Source organism: Aquarana catesbeiana, linkage group LG06, assembly GCF_042186555.1.
Source record: "Aquarana catesbeiana isolate 2022-GZ linkage group LG06, ASM4218655v1, whole genome shotgun sequence".
NCBI classification, from domain to species: domain Eukaryota; kingdom Metazoa; phylum Chordata; class Amphibia; order Anura; family Ranidae; genus Aquarana; species Aquarana catesbeiana.
In genome coordinates this window covers 207,202,533-207,226,318 of record NC_133329.1, presented here as the reverse complement: position 1 = coordinate 207,226,318, position 23,786 = coordinate 207,202,533, and positions in this window count along the sequence as shown.

The following is a 23,786-nucleotide window of genomic DNA, read 5'->3' as shown; positions in this document are numbered from 1 at the left end:
CTTAACACTGTTCAGAGGACGCAATACACTAACTTGTAGCTTTAGCTGAACACTGTGAGAAGGACGCACTACACTAACTTGTAACTTTAGCTGAACACTGTGCACTACGCTAACTTGTAGCTTTAGCTGAACACTGTGAGGAGGACGCACTACACTAACTTGTAGCTTTAGCTGAACACTGTGAGGAGGACGCACTACACTAACTTGTAACTTTAGCTTAACACTGTGCACTACACTAACTTGTAGCTTTAGCTGAACACTGTTCAGAGGACGCACTACACTAACTTGTAGCTTTAGCTGAACACTGTGAGGAGGACGCACTACACTAACTTGTAGCTTTAGCTGAACACTGTGAGGAGGACGCACTACACTAACTTGTAGCTTTAGCTAAACACTGTGCACTACACTAACTTGTAGCTTTAGCTGAACACTGTTCAGAGGACACACTACACTAACTTGTAGCTTTAGCTGAACACTGTGCAGAGGTCGCACTACACTAACTTGTAGCTTTAGCTGAACACTGTGAGGAGGACGCACTACACTAACTTGTAGCTTTAGCTGAACACTGTGCACTACACTAACTTGTAGCTTTAGCTGAACACTGTGCAGAGGTCGCACTACACTAACTTGTAGCTTTAACTGAACACTGTGAGGAGGATGCACTACACTAACTTGTAGCTTTAGCTGAACACTGTGAGGAGGACACACTACACTAACTTGTAGCTTTAGCTGAACACTGTGCACTACACTAACTTGTAGCTTTAGCTGAACACTGTGCACTACACTAACTTGTAGCTTTAGCTGAACACTGTGCAGAGGTCGCACTACACTAACTTGTAGCTTTAGCTGAACACTGTGCAGAGGTCACACTAAACTAACTTGTAGCTTTAGCTGAACACTGTGGGGAGGAAGCACTACACTAACTGTAAATAGTCTAGCTGCCTGACTGTGGTACTAATAGGATCAGAAGAACACCAGCAATTTTCTTCAGGTAGCTGTAAATACTGTAACAACACAAGCTTGCCTGTCAGTAGGAAGATAATAACAGGAACGGATCTAGCTAAACTGAATACAGTATATATATATATATATATATATATATATATATATATATATATACACACAACACCTGGGATGCATATATATATACACAATACACTGTAAGTGCAGCTAACTGACTGACTGTCCTACCTAATCTATCTAACTTAAATCAAATGACACTGTCTCTCTGTCTCTGTCTCTCAACGCCGGAACACTCTACACAGGGCCACCGTGTAGGCGGCCTTATATAGTGTGGGACGTGTACTAAACCCCCTGAGCCATAATTGGCCAAAGCCACCCTGGCTTTGGCCAGTTATAGCTCTCTCTACAGACGGCACTGTGATTGGCCAAGCATGCTGGTCATAGTGCATGCTTGGCCAATCATCAGCCAGCAATGCACTGTGATGCCGCAGTGAATTATGGACCGTGACGCGCCACACGAATTTGGCGCGAACGGCCCATATCGTTTGCAATTTGGCGAACGGGCGAACAGACGATGGTCGAGTCAATCATGGGTTCGACTCGAACACGAAGCTCATCCCTACTCATAAGGGAACATGAAAGTGGAAACATGTGTATTGGATGAATTATACCAGAATTGGCTTATACATCTTTCTGTTTGATGGCTACCTCCTGTGCCTGAACAATAGTCACAATAAAAAGGATATACAAGATCATGGTTTGGTCCCCTCAGTCTCTTCCTCGGGCTCAGGAACCTTCTTGCACTGGGAGGCATGTATCCACGAGTTCTTCCCGGCCACCTTTTCTGATGTGGTAGTAGTTAGGAGGACCTGGAAAGGACCATCATATCTGGGTTTAAGGGTGTGCTTTCTCACAAACTTCTTTATCAGAACCCAGTCACTGGGGACCAGCTTGTGTGTCCCTGTATCTAACTCGGGATCTGGAATGGAAGAAAATACATGCAAATGGACACGGGTTAGCTCTCGAGATAAAGCAGTCACATAATCAGTTAACACATCAGATTGGAGCTGCAACTGTTGTGGGAAATACCATCCCAATCTGGGGGCTGAGCCAAACAATATCTCATAGGGTGACAGACCATGGTTCCCCCTTGGAGTGTACCTAACACTGAATAAGGCAATGGGCAGGCTATCTGGCCAACTCATTCCTGTTTCCTGAGACATTTTTAGCTTTCTAGAATTTATTGTGCTGTTTAATCTCTCCACCTTCCCACTGCTTTGAGGATGGTATGGGGTGTGGAAAGCTAGTGTGACCCTTAAATCTGTCCATATCTCTTTGGTCACTGAGACCCTGATCACTCTCTATAGCCTCTGGAACACCATATCTGCACACTATTTCTGTTAGAAGTCTTTTAGCTGTGGTTTTTGCTGTCATGTTGGTGACGGGGTAGGCTTCGGGCCAATCCAGAAAACATGCAAATGATGACCAGTGCATATTTATATCGGCCGCTGTTCGGCATCTGGATGTGGTTGATCTGTATCCTTTGGAAGGGGTACTAGGCCTTTGCTAGATGCTTCAAAAGGTACCTTTTCCGTTCTTCCAGGATTGCATTTAGCACAGATGGTGCATGAATTACAGAAGTTGTTGGTAAGTGTGGTGATCCCTGGAGCCAAGTAGTATTTGTTGATTAGGGCGTTTTTGACAGGTGAGAGGCACTGTGGGCCCACTGTACCACTGCAGGAAACATTGACTGTGGCAGACACGGCCTTTCTTTAATTCCATGACTCCTTCAGTTTCTGTAGCTCCTTTCTTGATCCATACCTCTTTCTCTTCTTTGTCAGCTGCTTCTTGTTGCTCCTTGAAATGGGTCCTGTTCACAGGAGGGTTTTGTAGAACCATGATGGTTTGTACAGTTTCTTCAGGGGTATCCATTGGATCATCCAGGATGGGTGCATTCACTCTGCTGACCACTTCTCGCGTTCCATTTGCAGCTTGTTTTGCAGCAGTATCTGCCAGGTGATTGCCCTGTGCTTCTTGGTAAACCATTTTGCCGTGTGCCTTCACCTTAAGTATAGCCACTTGTGCTGGGAGGAGTAGGGCATCCATTAGGTCCTTGATAGCTGAACTGTGCTTTACAGGTGTACCTGCTGCTGTAAGGAACCCTCTGGCTTTCCAGATGATGCCGAAATCGCAGGAAACGCTGAGGGCATATATTGAATCTGTATAAACGTTGACTCTTTTTCCCTCTGCCAATTTGCATGCCATAGTTAGGGCCTGAAGTTCTGCTTCCTGACAGACCTGGAGGAGGGTAATGCTGAAGCCTGAAGAACTGTGTCTTCGGTGGTGACTGCATATCCAGTGTGGTACTGTCCAGCGCTGCCTGCATACCTGGAACCATCCACAAAAATTGTCAAGTCAGGATTCTCAAGGGCTGTTTCACTGACTGTCAGTAAGTGTGTTGTTTCCATTTTCATCACTCCGAAGCAGTCATGAGTGGTGAGATGAGGATCATTCTCCAAAGAGGTTCCCCCTTGAGAAGGGGAAGCAGAGTGGATGGGTTAAGGGTATCACATCAGAAGAGAGTGATGTTATCGGGGAGAAGCAAGGCACACTGGAGTCTGAGGTGTCTTTGTGAGGACAAGTGCTTAGGCTGTATTTGGTTCAGTATGGCAGTTATATCATGAGGGGCAAGGAGGATCAGAGGGTGGTCCAACACAAGGTCAGCGGTCTTGTCCAGAAGAGCTTGGGCTGCGAAGACGGATCTGAGGCAGGAGGGTCCCCCCCGGCTGCTGAGTCCAGCTGACAGGAGTAATAACCTATGAGCCTGAGCCTGTTGCCATGGGCCTGAGCCAAAACTCCTGTGGCATGTCCTTGTCTCTCTGAGACAAATAGTTTGAAAGTATTTTCATAGTCTGGGAGGCCCAAAGCAGGGGCTGTGGAGAGGATCTCCTTCAGAACTTGTTCATGGCCTCTGGGGAAAGCAGAAAAGGATCAGATTTCAGGGCATCATAGAGAGGTTGCATCAGGAAGGGAGGCTCCTAGGATCCAGGAACGACAAAAGGAGATTAATCCTAGAAAAGCACGTAGGGGTTTTTGACCTTAAGGCAAGGGATTGGCCTTGATTGCAGCAACTCTCTCTTTTGTAAGATGTCAAGTGCCTTGGGAGATGCAGTGACCTAGGAAAGCCACCTTCTCCCTGCACCACTGGACCTTTTTGCTTTGAGGCCTTGCATCCTTGCTTGGCTAGGTAGTGGAGGAGACTTTTGGAGAAGATTGATGCGTCTCCAAGGGTATCTGCACAGAGCAGGAGGTCATCTACATACTGGAGGAGTACAATGTCTGGGTGTAATTTCATCCAGGTGTCCAGAATGAGGACCATTGCTTTGGCAAATTGGGAGGGGTAGTTCTGGGCCCCTTGTGGCATAACAGTCCAGGTGTAGCCCCACCCCTCATGGGTAAAAGCAAACAGGAACTGGCATCGGGGGGGTCGAGGGGGACACTGAGGAAAGCATTTGCTAGGTCCACCACTGTAAAGTATTTTGCTGTGGACGATATTCCTGCCAGCAAGGTGTGTGGGTTGGGCACGATGGGTATTTCCAGTACAGTAGCTTCTTTCATGGCCTGAGGTCCTGCACCATTCTGTATTTTTCTGGCTCCCCTTTTGCGTTTCGCTTCTTCACCGGGAACAATGGAGTGTTACACGGGGATGTGCAGGGTACCAGAGCACCATTCGACAAAAGGGCATTGAAATGGATGCAGATTGAGCTGGCTTTAAGGGGTATTGGGGCTTTCTGGGCAAGGGGGCCCCAGGCTTCAGCTGCACCATGATTGGTGGCACTTTTAGGTGTCCTATATTTTCAGGCCCTGTGGACCACAGGCATGGGGGGACTCGATCCAAGACTTCTTTTGGGATTCCAGCCTCATCTGGTGTGTCCAAGGATAATAAGAGGGGGACGGAACTTAGTGCTGAGGCATCATCGATGGTTAGCGGTGAGGTGATCAGAACACCACCATCAGGTTGGAAAGAAATGGAAACTTGGAGTCTGGACAAGACATCAGCCCCTATCAGATTTAAGGGGCATGTGGACAAGACCACAAATCTTGCTAGTTAGGTCAGGAAAATTGCCAACCTGTAGAGGGCAAGCTAAGGGATTTTTTCTGGGTATTCCATCAACCCCGACGCATGTTATATTAATGTCTGATAGGAACAAAGTATCGGGTAGTTCTTCTGCCCTGAGCACTGATCTGGCAGCACCTGTGTCACATAGGAAAGTGGTAGGATGGCCATTGATGGGGAGGGTTATTTTTGCAAGAGGGCCTCCCGAGTCTCCTGAGGAAACCATGGCAGGGGCAGGTGACACAGGCTTGCCTGAATCCTAGCGGAGAAGGTCCATGTGATCCGGAGAGGGGCGTGTGGGGGGCAAGGTGGGGTCTCATGTTTCTGATACTGGGCGTTTTCATGTGGACCATGGCTGGGGCCTGGTTGACTGTGGGTAAATTTCTGAGGGCTTCGGAATTCCCTTTTGAAGTGGCCAGGTTTTCCGCAGTTGTAGCAGACACCCGGAGTTGGTATTGGTGGGGGCAGATACGGTGTGTCAGAGGCCATCATGAGAGGAGCTACCTTTCTACTGCTCTGTGAGGATTCTAGACCTTTTGCCACTAACAGCAACATCTCGAGGTCCATTATTCTGTACTCTGGACGTGCTAGGAGTAGACCCTTTCGGATTGGTTCTTTGAGACCTGAGACAAATGCGACAGTCAGCATTCGTGCATGTGCTTTGGTCCGCATGCTGAAACCTAAATCAGCAAATACTTGTGTGATTCTAGTGTGAAATTTCTCGACAGATTTGCCCTTGTCTTGTATAATGTCTTGTATAATAGTCGCCTGGTCTGCCAAGTGGCCTTGAGCCCAGGTTTTCAACTGGGCTACAAATTCACATCCTGAATTATAGCTATCATCCTTATAACCTGTATACTCATCAAAGCAATTCTCCATAACCGGCCAGTAGGCATCCCCTGCCTTTATTTCACATAGGCTCACCAATTCGGCCGCGTATGTCTTTTGGATTTGGGCGATCCTTCTGTAAAATGGCATTGGCTGTTTTTCAGGGTCCGGTAAGCTTGTAACAAGAGATGCGGCTTGGCCGGGGTAAACATTATATACATCAGGGGAGCCCCTTGTTCCGCAGTTATTCGCCTAGGTGCCTGTATTGGTCCCCCTGCGCCTTGTGGTGCGCGCCTAAGATCTTGGTGGATTCTCGTTTGGGGTGTATCAATGAAGGGGCCATATCTTTGGCAGTGTGGACTACTAGGTGGTGGCTGTTGGGTGTGTATATTGGACTGTAATGGACCAAATGGGTCGTTGAAAATTTGCGCAAAGGAATTTATTGTTCCTCCAGCTTGTGAGTCATACTGTTGGAATGTAACATTCTGTCGTAGTGGGATCATAGTTGCCCTGGTAGGGATGTTAGCTGGGCCTGCGAACACTGTGATAGGGTTCGGCCTGTTCCCGGGTACTATGGCCGGGGAGTGACTCTGGTCGGGGCTTTGAGGTTGAGTCTCTTGGCTTGTTGGCGGGTGGGTGTCAGTGAGATCTATTAGAGTATCATGATGTGTCCCATTATTATGGCCCTCCTCGTCTTGGGAGGGTGCACCAGAGACGGAACCAGCGGGAGAATTTACCATCATTAACGCAGTGGGTTGGGCCTTGTAATATGCTTCGGAGGATTGGTCTATCACCGGTTACATGTGTGTGGGTTGCAGTGAGGGCGGTGGCACGGGTGGTTCAGATTGTGTCAAGTGTGTGTGGCAGCAACCAAGTGAGGAGTACAACGACAAGTGTGCCTTGTCTACCGTTAAGCATGGTGGGGGACAGGGCCGCTGATAGGGCAGTACAGCCAGCCCTGTTGTACCGGGCCCAGCCAGCAGGGGGGGCCCGAGCAGCTTTTAACTTCTAGCTAAAAAAAAAAAAATAGCTAAATAACTATATTAACCCGCACCCACTTGATTACTAAGGTATATAAGGAATATATATTAATTTCTTGGGACCCATCAGGTTACCAGAGGGGCCCAGGAGGTGAAAGCAGAAGAGGGACTTTTTTTCCATTTTCGGGTGCAGGGACACAATGCCGAGCCACATGCTGCTCTCAGTAAGTGCTGCACAAACTAAAGTTCTGCCTGCTCACTGTATGCTTCTCGGCGGATGGATATTACTTTTATATGGCTCCCTTAACTCAGTAAGTACTGCAGCTTGAGGGAGAGACTTATCATTGAGGGGGCTGAGATTGACAGAGCAGCAGGACTAATCTGGACAGCGGCAGTGGTGCACAGGCAAGCAGTCCCCTGCCCCTGGGTGGAATGAGGGGCGGGGTTGTGGGTGGAGCCAGGGTGGGTTATGGATGGGGTCAAGGAGGGCCCCGTCAGGTAGGCTGTATGGGGCCCCATGATTTCTAACAGCAGCCCTGGTGGGGGAGGTGTCACCTGTTGCAGAGGGGCAGTAGGGGGAGGTGTCACTTGTAGCAGAGGGGCGGTAGACGAAGGGTGGTACCTAATTCCCGGGGACCAGACACCATCATAGGGTGGTGGCTTTGACCCCTTTTCTGGCTTTTTATACACATATACAATATAACCATTTTGATTTGTTTCTTGTTCTGTCCACCCTTCTTCATGAATAGCTTTTGCAACTTTGAACCAAGCGTCTGCTGTACGCAGCAGTCAGTGGTTTGAAAACAAACCCCTTTTTCTTCTGAAAAGAGTGTGCCATTCATCCGGCTGTAGCCGTCCACCCAAATGCATAGTGACCCCACACACTTTTGCCAATTTCTTTCCTTTTTTGACAGCATCCTTCTCACTCTAGTACCAAGTCACAAGCCAGGCTACCCTCTTTGGGTTTCACTAATTTCTGTCCCATCATTAGCTATTGGAGGGTTTATGTGTCCAGGCTCAGGATTTGTATGGCAGTTTTATGAAGCTGTCTTTGACTCAAGGGTCCGACAATCCTCTGATCGTCACTTGTCCCTCTTTTGGACCATTCTCCAATATATAAGGCTGCCTTGCTACTTTCTGTCTTGATGACAGGGATATGTATGTGTCTGCTCAGGTTTTTAGACGGATCACGAGGTTGCCTTGGATTCTGGCAAGGGTCTGGCAATTCCTCTATTCGTCACCTGGTACTGGTTCAGACTATATCCCAATCTCAAGTTAACGAGGACAAAATAGAGAGAGGGAGAGGGTGAGGGCGGGAGAAAGAGGAACGTCTACTGTGTTTGACTGCCACGCAAGTCTCCTTGTGTGCATCTTCCCAAAATGTAGACTAGTCACGGTCTTGCCCACCCAAGGTGGCCGCAAGTAGGGGAGGCGAGTAATATGTGACCACTTATTACTCTCACCAAGACATAACAAATAAAAGGAAATTCAATGCAGCACTTCAAATGTCATTTACATGTCCCAGCACCATGCCCAAACTTCTCACTCTATCTTTTTCCCTTTCTTCAAACCCTTCCGGTTGTTCAGGTTGCAATGGGCACCTTTTGCCTCCTTGTCCCCTTATCATAGCCTCAGCTTCTATGACTTTCAATGATTTGCCAACAACAGGTTTGACTGGATAATGTACATTTATTCTGAATACCAATACATTTGTGGCTTCTGGCAGTAGGGGTTTGTAACCAAGGAATTCTCTCTTATACCCTGGCTCTACTACTCTGATCAACCCCCAGCCCTCTTCGTGTATACCAAATAACAGTCCACAATAGGGATGAGCCAAACACCCCCCCCCCGTTCGGTTCGCACCAGAACATGTGAACAGGCAAAAAATTTGTTCGAACACGTAAAGTCTATGGGACATGAACATGAAAAATCAAAAGTGCTAATTTTAAAGGCTTATATGCATGTTATTGTCTTAAAAAGTGTTTGGGGACCTGGGTCCTGCCCCAGGGGACATGTATCAATGCAAAAAAAAGTTTTAAAAACAGCCGTTTTTTCGGGAGCAGTGATTTTATTAATGCTTAAAGTGAAACAATAAAAGTGTAATATTGCTTTAAATTTCATACCTGGGGGGTGTCCATAGTATGCCTGTAAAGGGGCACATGTTTCCCGTGTTTAGAGCAGTCCGACAGCAAAATGACATTTCTAAAGGAAAAAAAGTCATTTAAAACTACTCGCGGTTATAATGAATTGTCGGTCCGGCAATACACATAACAGTTCATTAATAAAAACGGCATGGAATTCCCCCACAGGGGAATCCCAAACCAAAATTAAAAAAAAAATGCATGGGGGTCCCCCTAAATTCCATACCAGGACCTTCAGGTCTGGTATGGATATTAGGGGGAACCCTGTGCCAATATAAAAAAAAAATGGCATGAGGTCCCCCCAAAAATCCATACCAGACCCATATCCCAGCACGCAACCTGGCCGGCCACAGGAAAAGAGGGGGGACGAGAGAGCGCCCCCCCTCCTGAACTGTACCAGGCCACATGCCCTCAACTTTGGGAGGGTGCTTTGGAGTAGCCCCCCCAAAGCACCTTGTCCCCATGTTGATGGGGAGAAGGGCCTCATCCCCGCAACCCTTGCCTGGTGGTTGGGGGGTCTGCGGGTGGGGGGCTTATCAGAATCTGCAAACCCCCTTTAACAAGGGAACCCCCAGATCCTGGCCCCCCCGTTTGAAATGGTAACGGGTACATCGTACCCGCACCATTTCACAAAAAATGTGTGAAAATGGTAAAAAGAAGACACCGTCTGGCCCCACCCACAGTTTTAAAAGAGCTGTCACCTGTGAGGATGCGTCATATGGCATGTGCCTCCCATGGAGGCAGATCTTCTTTATTTTTTTTTTCAGTCCATCAGCGGAGGTGAATGGACTATGTGGGACAGTTTTTATTTTTTAATAAAGGACTTCTCCCACAGTGAGTGTTGTTGTGTTTTTTTTTACCATTCTCAGACTTTTTTTCACATGTTACCATTTCAAACGGGGGGGCGGGATCTGGGGGTCCTCTTGTTAAAGGAGGCTTCCAGATTCCAATAAGCCCCCCGCCCGCAGACCCCACAATCACTGGGCAAGGGTTGTGGGGATGAGGCCCTTCTCCCCATCAACATGGGGACAAGGTGCTTTGGGGGCTACCCCAAAGCACCCTCCCAATGTTGAGGGCATGTGGCCTGGTACGGTTCAGGAGGGGGGCGCTCTTTCATCCCCCCTCTTTTCCTGTGGCCTGCCAGGTTGCGTGCTCGGATAAGGGTCTAGTATGGATTTTTGGGGGAGACCCAATGCCAATTTTTTAAATTTAGGCGCGGGTTCCCCTTAAAATCCATACCAGACCTGAAGGGCCTGGTATGGATTTTGAGGGGGACCCCCACGCCATTTTTTTTTAAATTTTGGCACGGGGTTCCCCTTGATACCCATACCAGACTTGAAGGGCCTGGTATGGAATTTAGGGGGAACCCCACGCATTTTTTTTTATTTTGGTTTGGGGTTCCCCTGTGGGGGAATCCCATGCTGTATTTATTAGTGAACTTTTATGTGTATTGCCGGACCGCCAATTCATTATAGCCACGAGTCGTTTTAAATGACTTTTTAGAAATGTCATTTTGCTGTCAGACTGTTCCAAACATAGGAAACATGCACCCCTTTATAGGCATACTATAGACACCCCCCAGGTATGAAATTTAAAGGAATATTACACTTTTATTGTTTCACTTTAAGCATTATTAAAATCACTGCTCCCGAAAAAAGGGCTGTTCTTAAAACTTTTTTTTGCATTGATACATGTCCCCTGGGGCAGGACCCGGGTCCCCAAACACTTTTTATGACAATAACTTGCATATTAACCTTTAAAATTAGCACTTTTGATTTCTCCCATAGACTTTTAAAAGGTGTTCCGCGGCTTCTGAATTTGCCGCGAACACCCCAAATTGTTCGCTATTTGGCGAACGGTGAACAGCCAATGTTCGAGTCAAACTCATGTTCGACCCGAACAGAAAGCTCATCCCTAGTCCACAAACACACTTAGGACGTGACATTTCCAACAAGATATGTGACAACCGCAGTGAAATACAGCATTGCTCAAATCCTCACGGGATCCCCACACAGCTGGGTGAGTTCCTGACGCCCCCTCCTGGTCGCCCGTGCTTCACCGCACAATTATTTATTCCCCCAGGAGGATTTTAACCACATCAATTAATTATCCTCGTCCGTGACTATATAATCAATCCCTCATTCCCAGCAGCCGTCACAAGACACAAGATCAACAGAACAGAACCGAACATGCAAAATACAGGCGAGGCAAATATACTTGCAGGTTCCTTATTATATCAACAGACTCTGAGAAAGATATATACCTGTCTTTGCTGACTGCAGGAAGCCAATGCGGACACAGAGATGAACCAGTCACGGGGACAGAATAAACAGTAGACAAGATATTGAAAAGTGTCTTACCGTTTTTTCCAGAGGTGATCAATCTCTGTCCTGCCTGTGTTGGTCCTTCAGAGTCTCCTCCTGATCAGCTATCCTTTGGGCAGAGCCCAGAGCCCCAAGTTGGGCGCCAAATGTTTTGGATCGAACAAAACTGTCCAATATTTTTGCATCTGCCACCCAGCCAAATTGGTTTCAATGCAGAGTGTGCACACCAAAGCAATTTACTGAGACAGACACACAGTTCAGTGTAAAGTTACTTCTCTCTATTGTTTCCTGTCTTCATGGCTTATATGCTAGCAGCCATATTTTGTTATCAGATAAGGCAAGGCATATGCAAACCACAAAATATGTATACTGTGACAATGTATGAGCTTTAGCTAGGTCATGTCCATATAGGGAAGTAGTAACCGATCATAGCTATGTAGGGTAACTTGCTTCCAAAACATCAATGTTATCTCTTAGGTGTGATCTCGGAAGCAGGTGCGATCTTCTTTAACTCGTTACAGTTCAGTTCCACAGAAAGGGAGGGGTGAGCTAGCAGATATCTAACAAGATCATGGTTAAGGCTTGTAAGCAGAAGCTGGAACGTATATTTACATATTGGAATAGGCATTTCATCATGATATTCTAATCACATCCATTACAGTACCACATGTATCCAAAATAAGGGTAGCAAATCCAAGGCATGGGGTCTGTTGAAACCACTATCTGTCCTGGAGAGACCCAGGAAAATGATCTCCATGGACTTCATCGTGGAGCTCCCCCCATCAGAATGCTACACTACTATCTTTGTGGTAGTAGATAGACTATCAAAAATGGCACACTTTCTTCCAATGAAGGGTACATCCTCTGCCCCTGAAACTGCAAAGATCTTTGTCAAGGAAATTGTAAGGCTTCATGGCATTCCTGCAAACATTGTATCAGATTGGGGTGTACAGTTTACTTCCAATTTCCGGAGAACACTATGTGAATCCCTAAAGATTGATCTATCCTTCTCTTCTACCTATCACCTACGGACAAATGGTCAGACAGAGAGAACTAACCAAACACTTGAGCAATACTTATGCTGTTTCTCTTCATTTTCCCAGGAAAATTTTCCAAATAAATCTGTTCACTCTACCACGAAGAAGTCTCCATTCTTCACCAATTACAGCTTTCACCCATCATTTTTGGCCAACACCATTCTGGAATGCGCAGTACCAGCTGTCCAAGTAATGCAAATAACAAGCTGCTACAGGACAATGACAAACACTTAGGAATACAACACAGAGGTGTTATCAGATACATCCTGTCTTCCATGTAGCTCTACTTAAACCTGCAGTTCCTGACCCCTTTACCGGCCAAAAGACTGGTCCCCCTGAACCAATATTTGTCAACGGTGAAGAAGAGGTCAAAGTTGAATCCATTCTGGACTATAGGAAAAGAGGTAATAAAATTCAGTACTTGGTAAAATGGAAAGGGTATGGGCCAGAGGAAAATTCATTGGAACCAGAGTGCAATGTCCATGCCAAGAGACTGATCCAGTCCTTTAAGAGGTCCCATCCAGGAAGAATGGCTCAATTGGGCATCCGGAAGCTGCCCATTGGGAGGGGGCAATGTCAGGAAGGGCAAGCCAGTAATCAAAATATCAACAGCAGAAGAACATCTGTGCACGGATTTCCAATAAGAACAGTCGCACGGCGCATGCGCAGATGCATGAATGGCGGAGCGTGTACATGCACAGGGACACGTGCGCACACGTTGTGACAGTTCTTGGCACCAGATGTGCTATTTAAAGAAGACTGATGCCCAGGTTAATTTCTCTCTGCTCTACAGCTTTCCCTGTGACCCCTGCTACCCGTTGATCCTGAAAACCTGTTCCAGTAAACTTTTGGCTTGTTCCTGACTACGATATAAACAAGGCCAAGGATAAATCCAGGGAAAGATCCAAGCTTACTCAACAGCCAGCCTGCTGACAACCAAATCCAGCCATCTAACAGAATGCGTTAAAACAGGGGTTTAGTCTGCATGCATTTGGATGCGGTGGCAAGGCTCTGTGGCTTACGCATGTATTTGCAAATGCATGCAGACTAAACCCCTGTTCTAACGCATACTGTTAGATAGGTTGATTTGGCTGTCAGCGGGCTGGCCGTCGAGTAAGCTTGTGGAGTTACTTCCATTGTGGAGTCACTCATAAGCTAATGATATTACCACAGATACCAGGGTGCTGTGGCGAGGCTCTGTGGCTTATGCATGTATTTGCAAATGCATGCAGAATAAACCCTTGTTTTAACGCATACTGTTAGATAGGTTGATTTGGTTGTCAGCGGGCTGGGAAGTGAGTAAGCTTGGATCTTTCCTTGGATTTATCCTTGGCCAGTTTAGTTTATATCATATGTTGCCTTCCAATGCTACTTGCTGCAATGGCCAGTTATAGGTGGGGGTAGTGGACAACCTTTTTTTGTTGTAATATTACTGTTATATTGGTCAGGCAATGCACTGACACCTTTGCGGCCATTGTGCGAGTTGCTGGGTGTTCAGTCTGACCCTGTACCTTTAAGAAGGGGTGGGCTCCCTTCAGTCTACCTGACCTCAACCTATCCATATATCATATGTTGCCTTCCAATGCTACTTGCTGCAATGGCCAGTTATAGGTGGGGGTAGTGGACACCCTTTTTCTGTTGTTCCTGACTACTCCTGCCTTCCTCCTGCCTCTGATCCTGGCTTGTCCTGTCTCTTCCTTGGTTACCTTGCTGCCCACCTGTTACCAACTCTGCCTGTACCTTGACTCTGCTCCAGCTAACGCACTTGTTCCTGATCTGTCCACTAGTGTATGACCCGGTTTGCCTGTACCTGTCTGTGGTTTGATCTATAGAACACCTCCTCGCTGACTGCTGAGTCCTGCTTCCAGTCTTCATCCTGTCTCCAGCTTGCCTGCTGTTCCAGCCATCTTCCTTGCTGAGAGTCTCTCCACAACCTCATCGGAAGTTACGACCAACCCTAGATCAGCGATCCTGCCAGGCACTTGTGCCACTCTGCACTCCCGAGCTCCCTGTCTGCTCTATCAGGGGTTCTCGAGTTAGAGGTATAAGAGAGGCTCTACAATCAGGTATGTGACAGATAGAGAGGAAGCAGCAGCCCAGGACAACAAGGGTTAGTCAGGAGTAGGGATGAGCCGAACACCCCCCTGTTCGGTTCTCACCAGAACATGCGAACAGGAAAAAAGTTTGTTCAAACAAGCGAACACCGTTAAAGTCTATGGGACACGAACATGAATAATCAAAAGTGCTAATTTTAAAGGCTTATATGCAAGTTATTGTCATAAAAAGTGTTTGGGGACCTAGGTCCTGCCCCAAGGGACATGGATCAATGCAAAAAAAATCACAGGAGCAGTGATTTTAATAATGCTTAAAGTCAAACAATAAAAGTGTAATATCCCTTTAAATTTCATAGCTGGGGGGTGTCTATAGTATGCCTGTAAAGGGGCGCATGTTTCCTGTGTTTAGAACAGTCTGACAGCAAAATGACATTTCGAAGGAAAAAACCCATTTAAAATTACTCGCGGCTATTGCATTGCCGGTCCGACAATACACATAGAAGTTCACTGATAAAAATGGCATGGGAATTCCCCACAGGGGAACCCCGAACCAAAATTTTAAAAAAAATGACGTGGGGGTCCCCCTAAATTCCATACCAGGCCCTTCAGGTCTGGTATGGATATTAAGGGGAACCCCACGCAAAAAAAAAACAACGGCGTGGGGTCCCCCCAAAAATCCATACCAGACCCTTATCCGAGCACGCAACCTGGCAGGCCACAGGAAAAGAGGGGGGGGCGAGAGTGCGCCCCCCCTCCTGAACCATACCAGGCCACATGCCCTCAACATTGGGAGGGTGCTTTGGGGTAGCCCCCCAAAACACCTTGTCCCCATGTTGATGAGGACAAGGGCCTCATCCCCACAACCCTGGCCGGTGGTTGTGGGGGTCTGCGGGTGGGGGGCTTATCGGAATCTGGAAGCCCCCTTTAACAAGGGGACCCCCAGATCCCGGCCCCCCCTGTGTGAAATGGTAAGGGGGTACTTACCTCTACCATTTCACAAAAAAACTGTTAAAAATGACAAGAGACAATTTTTGACAATTCCTTTATTTAAATTCTTCTTCTTTCTTCTTTCTTCTATCTTCCTTCATCTTCTTCTTCTTCTGGTTCTTCTGGTTCTTCCTCCGGCGTTCTCGTCCAGCATCTCCTCCGCGGCGCCTTCTATCTTCTTCTCCTCGGGCCACTCCACACCCATAGCATGGGGGGAGGCTCCCGCTCTTCTCTTCATCTTCTTCATCTTCTTCTCTTCTTCTTTTCTTCTCTTCTTCTCTTCTTCTCTTCTTCATTTTCTTCTCCGGGCCGCTCTGCATCCATGCTGGCATGGAGGGAGGCTCCTGCTGTGTGACGGCGTCTCCTCGTCTGACGGTTCTTAAATAACAAGGGGTGGGGCCACCCGGTGACCCTGCCTCCTCTGACGCAAGGGACATGATGGGACTTCCCTGTGGCATTCCCCATGATGTCACAGGGAAGTCCCGTCAAGTCACCGTGCGTCAGAGGGGGCAGGGTCACCGGGTGGCCCCGCTCCCCGTTATTTAAGAACCGTCAGACGAGGAGACGCCGTCACACAGCGGGAGCCTTCCTCCATGCCAGCATGGATGCGGAGCGGCCGGAGAAGAAAATGAAGAAGAGAAGAAGAGAAGAAAAGAAGAAGAAGATGAAGAGAAGAGCGGGAGCCTCCCCCCATGCCATGGGTGCGGAGCGGCCCGAGGAGAAGAAGATAGAAGACGCCGCGGAGGAGATGCTGGACGAGAACGCCGGAGGAAGAACCAGTAGAACTAGAAGAAGAAGAAGATGAAGGAAGAAAGAAGAAGCATTTAAATAAAGGAATTGTCAAAAACTGTCTCTTGTCATTTTTAACATTTTTGACAGTTTTTTAATGAAATGGTAGGGGTAAGTACCCCCTTACCATTTCACACGGGGGAGGCGGGATCTGGGGGTCTCCTTGTTAAAGGGGGCTTCCAGATTCCGATAAGCCCCCCACCCGCAGACCCCCACAACCACCGGCCAGGGTTGTGGGGATGAGGCCCTTGTCCTCATTAACATGGGGACAAGGTGTTTTGGGGGGCTACCCCAAAGCACCCTCCCAATGTTGAGGGCATGTGGCCTGGTATGGTTCAGGAGGGGGGGCCGCACTCTCATCCCCCCCTCTTTTCCTGCGGCCTGCCAGGTTGCGTGCTCGGATAAGGGTCTGGTATGGATTTTTGGGGACCCCCACGTCATTTCTTTTTTTAATTTTGGCCGGGGTTCCCTTTAATATCCATACCAGACCTGAAGGGCCTGATATGGAATTCAGGGGGACCCTTACGTCATTTTTTTTTTTTTTTTATTTTGGTTCGGGGTTCCCCTGTGGGGAATTCCCATGCCGTTTTTATCAATGAACTTCTATGTGTATTGTCGGACGGCAATGCAATAGCCGCGAGTAGTTTTAAATGGGTTTTTTCCTTCGAAATGTCATTTTGCTGTCAGACTGTTCTAAACACGGGAAACATGCACCCCTTTACAGGCATACTATAGACACCCCCTAGCTACGAAATTTAAAGGGATATTACACTTTTATTGTTTGACTTTAAGCATTATTAAAATCACTGCTCCTGAAATAACGGCCGTTTTTAAAACTTTTTTTTGCATTGATCCATGTCCCCTGGGGCAGGACCCAGGTACCCAAACACTTTTTATGACAATAACTTGCATATAAGCCTTTAAAATTAGCACTTTTGATTTCTCCCATAGACTTTTAAAGGGTGTTCCGCGGCATTCGAATTTGCCGCGAACACCCCAAATTGTTCGCTGTTCGGCGAACTTGCGAACAGCCAATGTTTGAGTCGAACATGAGTTCGACTCGAACTCGAAGCTCATCCCTAGTCAGGAGATAAGCTTAAGGTTGGGACAACTAGCAGACAAGGATAGACAGAGAACACTCCAAAGGTCAGGGTAACAAGAAGGCAGGAATAGTCAAAGAACAAGACAAGATTGGTAACAAAAACAAACGTAGAGCATACAGCAAGCAGGAGACAGGAAACCAAACACAGAATATTGCTCGTCAAGGCAGCTTGGAGAACACAGTGTTAAATAGTGGTTTCTATTGAGGCTAGAGTGAAGCCAAGCTGAGGGAAGATTACGTAACCATGCAGGTGTGAGAGTGCAGGCCCTAAGGCTGATACACAGACCAGGTAAGAGACAGACAGGACATGAAAGTATTATTGCAGACTCATGACACCAACTTTGATCCATGGGTTCACCTAAAGGACACTCAGCACCCATATGAATAGCTTCACACAACATTCAGGGCTTGAAATCACCACTGAAGCACTGGAAATATTTCCAACATTCTCATTCACAGCATCTTGAGGTGCTGCTCTTACAAGAAACCTATTTTCTCAAACATTATAACCCTATATTTATACTCTCTAAATTTCCCCAATTCTACTTATGCATTGGATAAGATGCAGCCAATGCATTGGATAGGAATAAAGGGGTGGGCATATTCTTCTCCAAAAACACTGCTTTCTCCCTCCAGCAGGAAATCAGGTGATGGATAGTCTAGAGGCTAGAATTTTGGTAACAAATGTTGTATTCTGAATTTAGTAGGGCTATGGGTCTATAACTGTCAGGCAGGAAAGGATATTTACCGGGTTTCAGGATAACAGAAATATATGAGAGCGTGAACTGTGAATGAGGTGATTTCAAAAACATAACAGAACATCTGCATGGACTTATAGACCCCCTAATCAAAAATAAGTAACATTGCAAAAAACAACAGAGAAACAATTGTATTAAGTATGTATATTTACCTAAACCTAAAAAAGTCCATAAAAAAAAATAAAAAAACATTAGAAAACCTAGAGAGGCAAAAGCATCTCAGGAGTCCAGGGCAAAAGCCACGGACTAAGTAGAGAAACATGGGTGCCTCCAACATGTAGACTTGGGAGGAGGAACCTGCCTGCTCTCCAGCAGGAAAGACTAAAAAAAAATGTGTTCAAATAAAAACCATAGGTAACCTGAAAAAACTGAAAAAAAACCCAGAGCTCCATGGGTATGGGAATAAATGCCCAACTGGGGGGCAATATGAAACCTGGTGTCCAAACTGAAGAGACAGCGAGCCTAAGAAAGGAAGAAAAAAAATTAGTTTCCCCGGATCCTCTTTTTTTAACATCAATGGGGTTGTTTGGAATAAGAAGAACGTTGAGGGGCGGAGAAAGATCTATTCTCCAGCACTTTACCCGGGGTCCAGAGCCAGCTAGGAGTAAAAAGAACAGGTCTCCCAGATGGAGAAGGAAGGAGCAGATCCTCTTTAGGCAGCGGAGGGAGACCCAAGCTCTTGATGAAGGCATCTCCTTCATAAAGATCTTGAAGACCATGCTGGACACCATCTCAAGTAACAATCAGACAAAATGGCAAACCCCAGTAGTACGGGACACGATGATGCTGTAGATGAGAGGTGACAGGACATAGGTTACGCCGCTTGGCAAGGGTAATAGGAGAGAGGTCACTGAATACTTGGATCTTTGCGCCTTTATATTCGACCTGCGATTTATTGCGGGTGGCCAGGGTTAGGGCTTCCTTGCTATCATAGCAATGAAACCGCATGATAACATCCCTAGGCCTCGCTCCAGCAGGGGGTTTAGGGCCCAAGGATCTATAAGCACCGTCCAGGCACAAGTCAATGTCTGCAATAGTAGGAGCAAGCATGTTAAAAAGCCTAACAAGATAGGACCGTAATTTGTTGTCCCCCCACAGTTTCTGGGATACCCCTGAAATGCAGATTCTGTCGCCTCTCCCTATTCTCCAAATCTTCCTGCTGTAATTGCAATTGGGAGACCAAGTGTTTTAAAACTGAATTTTCCTCCTTCAACACCTGTACATATTGCACCAGGTCGTCAAACTTGTTTTCCAATGCATCAGTGCGCTCTCCTATATGAGTGATTTGCCTCCCCCACAGCTCCTGAAATATCTTGCCCACCTCTACCGCTATGTTGCATGTGATTTGGTGTAAAAGAGCTTGCAGTTCTTACATCCAGAATAGCAGGGGTTAAAACTGCCTGCGGGGAGGATGAGGTGGTCCCAAATGCCACAGGTATAGCTGGCAATGCACCCTTGACCACTAACATGGGCTCCATGGAGGCAAAGGGGTCAGTAGGAATAAGCGAGGCCGGAGATTGTGGTCCATGGCCGACTGCGACCGCGGTTCTGCTGATGAGGATTAAGCGCTTGCCGACCAGCCACCGCAGTTGTACTGTGGCAACATGGCTTGGCTGCACGAATCGCTGTCATGTTACGTCGCTTTTATATTTGGCCACTACGGGCGAGCGTGCGCTGCTTCCATGACGACCTTAAGGAGCTGGTGGATGTTAGAGACATTGCGCTCTTCCACCTTCCATTTGAGGATGCCCCACAGATGCTCAATAGGGTTTAGGTCTGGAGACATGCTTGGGCAGTGCATCACCTTTACCCTCAGCTTCTTTGGCAAGGCAGTGGTCATCTCAGAGGTGTGTTTGGGGTCGTTATCATGTTGGAATATTGCCCTGTGGCCTAGTCTCCGGGAGGGAGGGGATCATGCTCTGCTTCAGTATGTCACAGTACATGTTGGCATTCATGGTTCCCTCAATGAACTGTAGCTCCCCAGTGCCGGCAGAACTCCTACAGCCGCAGACCATAACACTCCCACCACCATGCTTGACTGTAGGCAAGACACACTTGTCTTTGTACTCCTCACCTGGTTGCTGCCACACAGGCTTGACACCATCTGAACCAAATACGTTTATCTTTGTCTCATCAAACCACAGGACATGGCTCCAGTAATCCATGTCCTTAGTCTGCTTGTCTTCAGCAAACTGTGGGCTTTCTGCATCATCTTTAGAAGAGGCTTTATCTGGGACGACAGCCATGCAGACCAATTTGATGTAGTGTGCGGCATATAGTCTGAGCACTGACAGGCTGACCCCCCACCCCTTCAACCTCTGAAGCAATGCTTGCAGCACTCTACATCTATTTCCCAAAGACAACTTCTGGATATGGGGCTGAGCATTTCCACTCAACTTCTTTGGTCGACCATGGCGAGGCCTGTTCTGAGTGGAACCTGTCCTGTTAAACCATGCTGCAGCTCAGTTTCAGGGTCTTGGTAATCTTCTTATAGCCTAAGTCATCTTAGAGCAACAAATCTTTTTTTCCAGATCCTCAGAGAGTTCTTTGCCATGAGGTGCCATGTTGAACTTCCAGCGACCAGTATGAGAGAGTGAGAGCGATAACACCAAATTTAACACACCTGCTCCCCATTCACACCTGAGACCTTGTAACACTAATGAGTTCCATGACACCGGGGAGGGAAAATGGCAAATTTTGCCCAATTTGGACATTTTCATTTAGGGGTGTACTCACTTTTGTTGCTAGCGGTTTAGACATTAATGGCTGTTTTGAGTTATTTTGAGGGGACAGCAAATTTACACTGTTATACAAGCTAGTCACTCACTACTTTACATTGTAGCAAAGTGTCATTTCTTCACTGTTGTCACATGGAAAGATACAATAAAATATTTACAAAAATGTGAGGGGTGTACTCACTTTTGTGAGATACTATATATGCACACATATAGGCCCAGTTATTCTCGAGTTAATTTTTTTTTTATCCATATAGTTTTTTTTATCTATAAATTAATTTGATTTATATCTATACATACATTTCCCATCTACATATGGATTAAAAAAAAAATAATAATTTATATACTGTATATATATATATATATATATATATATATATATATATATACAGTATATAAATTAGTATTGTTTTTTTTTTTTTTATTCAATTTACATTTGCTTCTAGAAGGTTTTAGTTAATATGTTGGTTAGTATGCATATACGAACATGTTATTCACAAGGGCATAGTTTTACCAACTACCGAGCCGTGCCTATATTTATAGCCCTCTTCCAACATGGTGCTGGTACGGCCTGAAGAGGGAGCGCATGCTCTGCAAGCATGTCACTGCCTACATTCCCATGCCACATCCGGGAAGTGACATCACCTCTGCCCTGCCAGTGTGTTCCACAGATCAGGAAGCACCTGAATCCACCAGCGCTGGCATCCACCACGGCCTGACAGATGACAATGTCCCATGTGGACCCCCCCGGACAATGATGCTGAGGACAGTTCCATGCAGTGCCATGAGCTATATGTCTGTTTAAAGACTATACTTGTGGGTAGTTCTTTATTTAACTTTGCATAAAAAGATTATAGACTACACTTAGAAGGCACCTGTGCTTTTGCTTTGTGTCTTCCTTTAGAACTCCTTCTTGCTTCTACACAGAACTGCCTCATTAAGCCATATACAGGATTTACGTGGACTTTTTTACTTACTTATGGACCTTTTTTACATGAGCCACCTTTTATGAATTGGTTCCTTTATATTTGTATAGTGTTTGGATCTTTTAGCTCTGGTCTGGTGTCCACTCTTGCACCGATAATTACCCCCTTCCAATTAGTGCCCATCAGTGCCTCCTCATCAGTGTCACCTATCAGTCCTGCCCATCAGTGCCCATCCGTGGTGCCTATCAGTTCCCCTCAGTGTGGCCTATCAGTGCAGCCTCATCAGTGCCCACCAGTGCCTCCTCTTCAGTGCCCACCAGTGCCTCCTCATCAGTGCCGTCTATCAGTGCCACCTCATCAGTGCCCATCAGTGCAGCCTCATCAGTGCACATCAGCGAAGGAGAAAAATTACCTGTTTGCAAAATGATAACATACTATGAAAAAGTTTTTTTTTTTCAAAATTTTATTCAAGTTATTTGTTTAATTTACAAAAAAAATTTAAAAACACAGTGGTGATTAAATACAACCAAAAGAAAGCTCTATTTGTGTAAAAGTGTTGCATGACCTCGCAATTGTCATTCTGAACGACAGTGCTGAAAGCTGAAAATTGGCCTGGGCAGGAAGAGAGTAAAAGTGCCCAGTAGACAAGTGGTTAAACCCTTGGATTAGTGGGGGAACATGGTAATCATGACACAAGAACAATATTTAGACCTATGCAATAAAATCTTTAGTAACCCAGCCTGGTGCCAAAAAATCTCCCCAAGCCTTATTCTGGAACTTCAGGAATTCTTCCTTCACATTGATTGATCAAGTTCATGAAAAAAAGCTTATTAACAAGGAGACTAGAGAGTATTTGAAGGTGAAATTTCTGGTCATCCCGACCTTCTATGCCCTTCCCAACACTTCCATAAAAATCTTAAACAACCACCTGGTAGACCGATTGTCTCAAGCATTCATAACTTAAAGCAAGCGTTTTGGTTGATGATTATCTATGTCCCTATGTTGGGGGGACTTTTTCCTTTTTGATGATTCTTGACAATTTATTTGGAGGCGAAGAGATGATTCTAGCTTTAATTGATGTGGAAACCCTCTATTCAAGTATACCTCATTCCAAAGGAATTGAGGTAGTTGGATCTTTCCTCCAGAAAAAGTACTGAATACTCCCAATATAATCTGTTTGTCTTGGATCTATTATCATTTCAATTTACACACAATGGGGGTCATTTACTATAGTGCCAGGAAGTACTGGACACTATTGAAAATAATAGCGCCCATTATAGCCAATTCAAATTTCAACAGGCGAATGTGTGAATGAAAAAGAGTGCTATTAGCGGCGAACAAATGTTAGTAAATTCTAAATCAGCGCTAATTAGCAATTCTGCGTATATGCCAATGCCAATTTCTATTACGTTATTATATAGCACTGCACTGTAACCATGATCCATGTATGTGAAAGAAACATTTTTATGTGAGATGTGCTCTATCTCGTGTGCATCTATTGATGCATATTGCAATTAGTATTCCTAGTTTTTCCTTCTTTTGCTAACGAATGCAGTTATGAATAATTATTACATAGTAATGTCTGCTATTCTGTAAAGTTACATGTATTAAACATTTAAGTTACCTATTTGTATGTTTTTTTCATGTATTTTATTTTTTAATTTATGTGACTATAAAGTGGTAATTATTTATGTTCATGCTTTAATCATACTACATTATCATGCAGGTCTCGTGCTTAGCACAGTTGCTTAGTGGACTGCTCAGATGTCTCCACAGCACTCACAGTACAAGTTCAAATACCAACCTACCATCCACCAGCTGTGTTTTCAGTGCACAAGCGAATTAAAATAAACAAACAAAGACATATAAACTGCCCGTTAGCTGGTGTTTGGAATTTCACACCATAATATTATTGAATACTTATATACCATTGCATGCATTTGAAGAGTTAATATAAAAGAATCAGCCAAATTAAAGTGCATTGGCTAAATGGCATTCACCTATTTTCAGCATATGCTGCTTTCACTAAATGGCATTTACCTTTG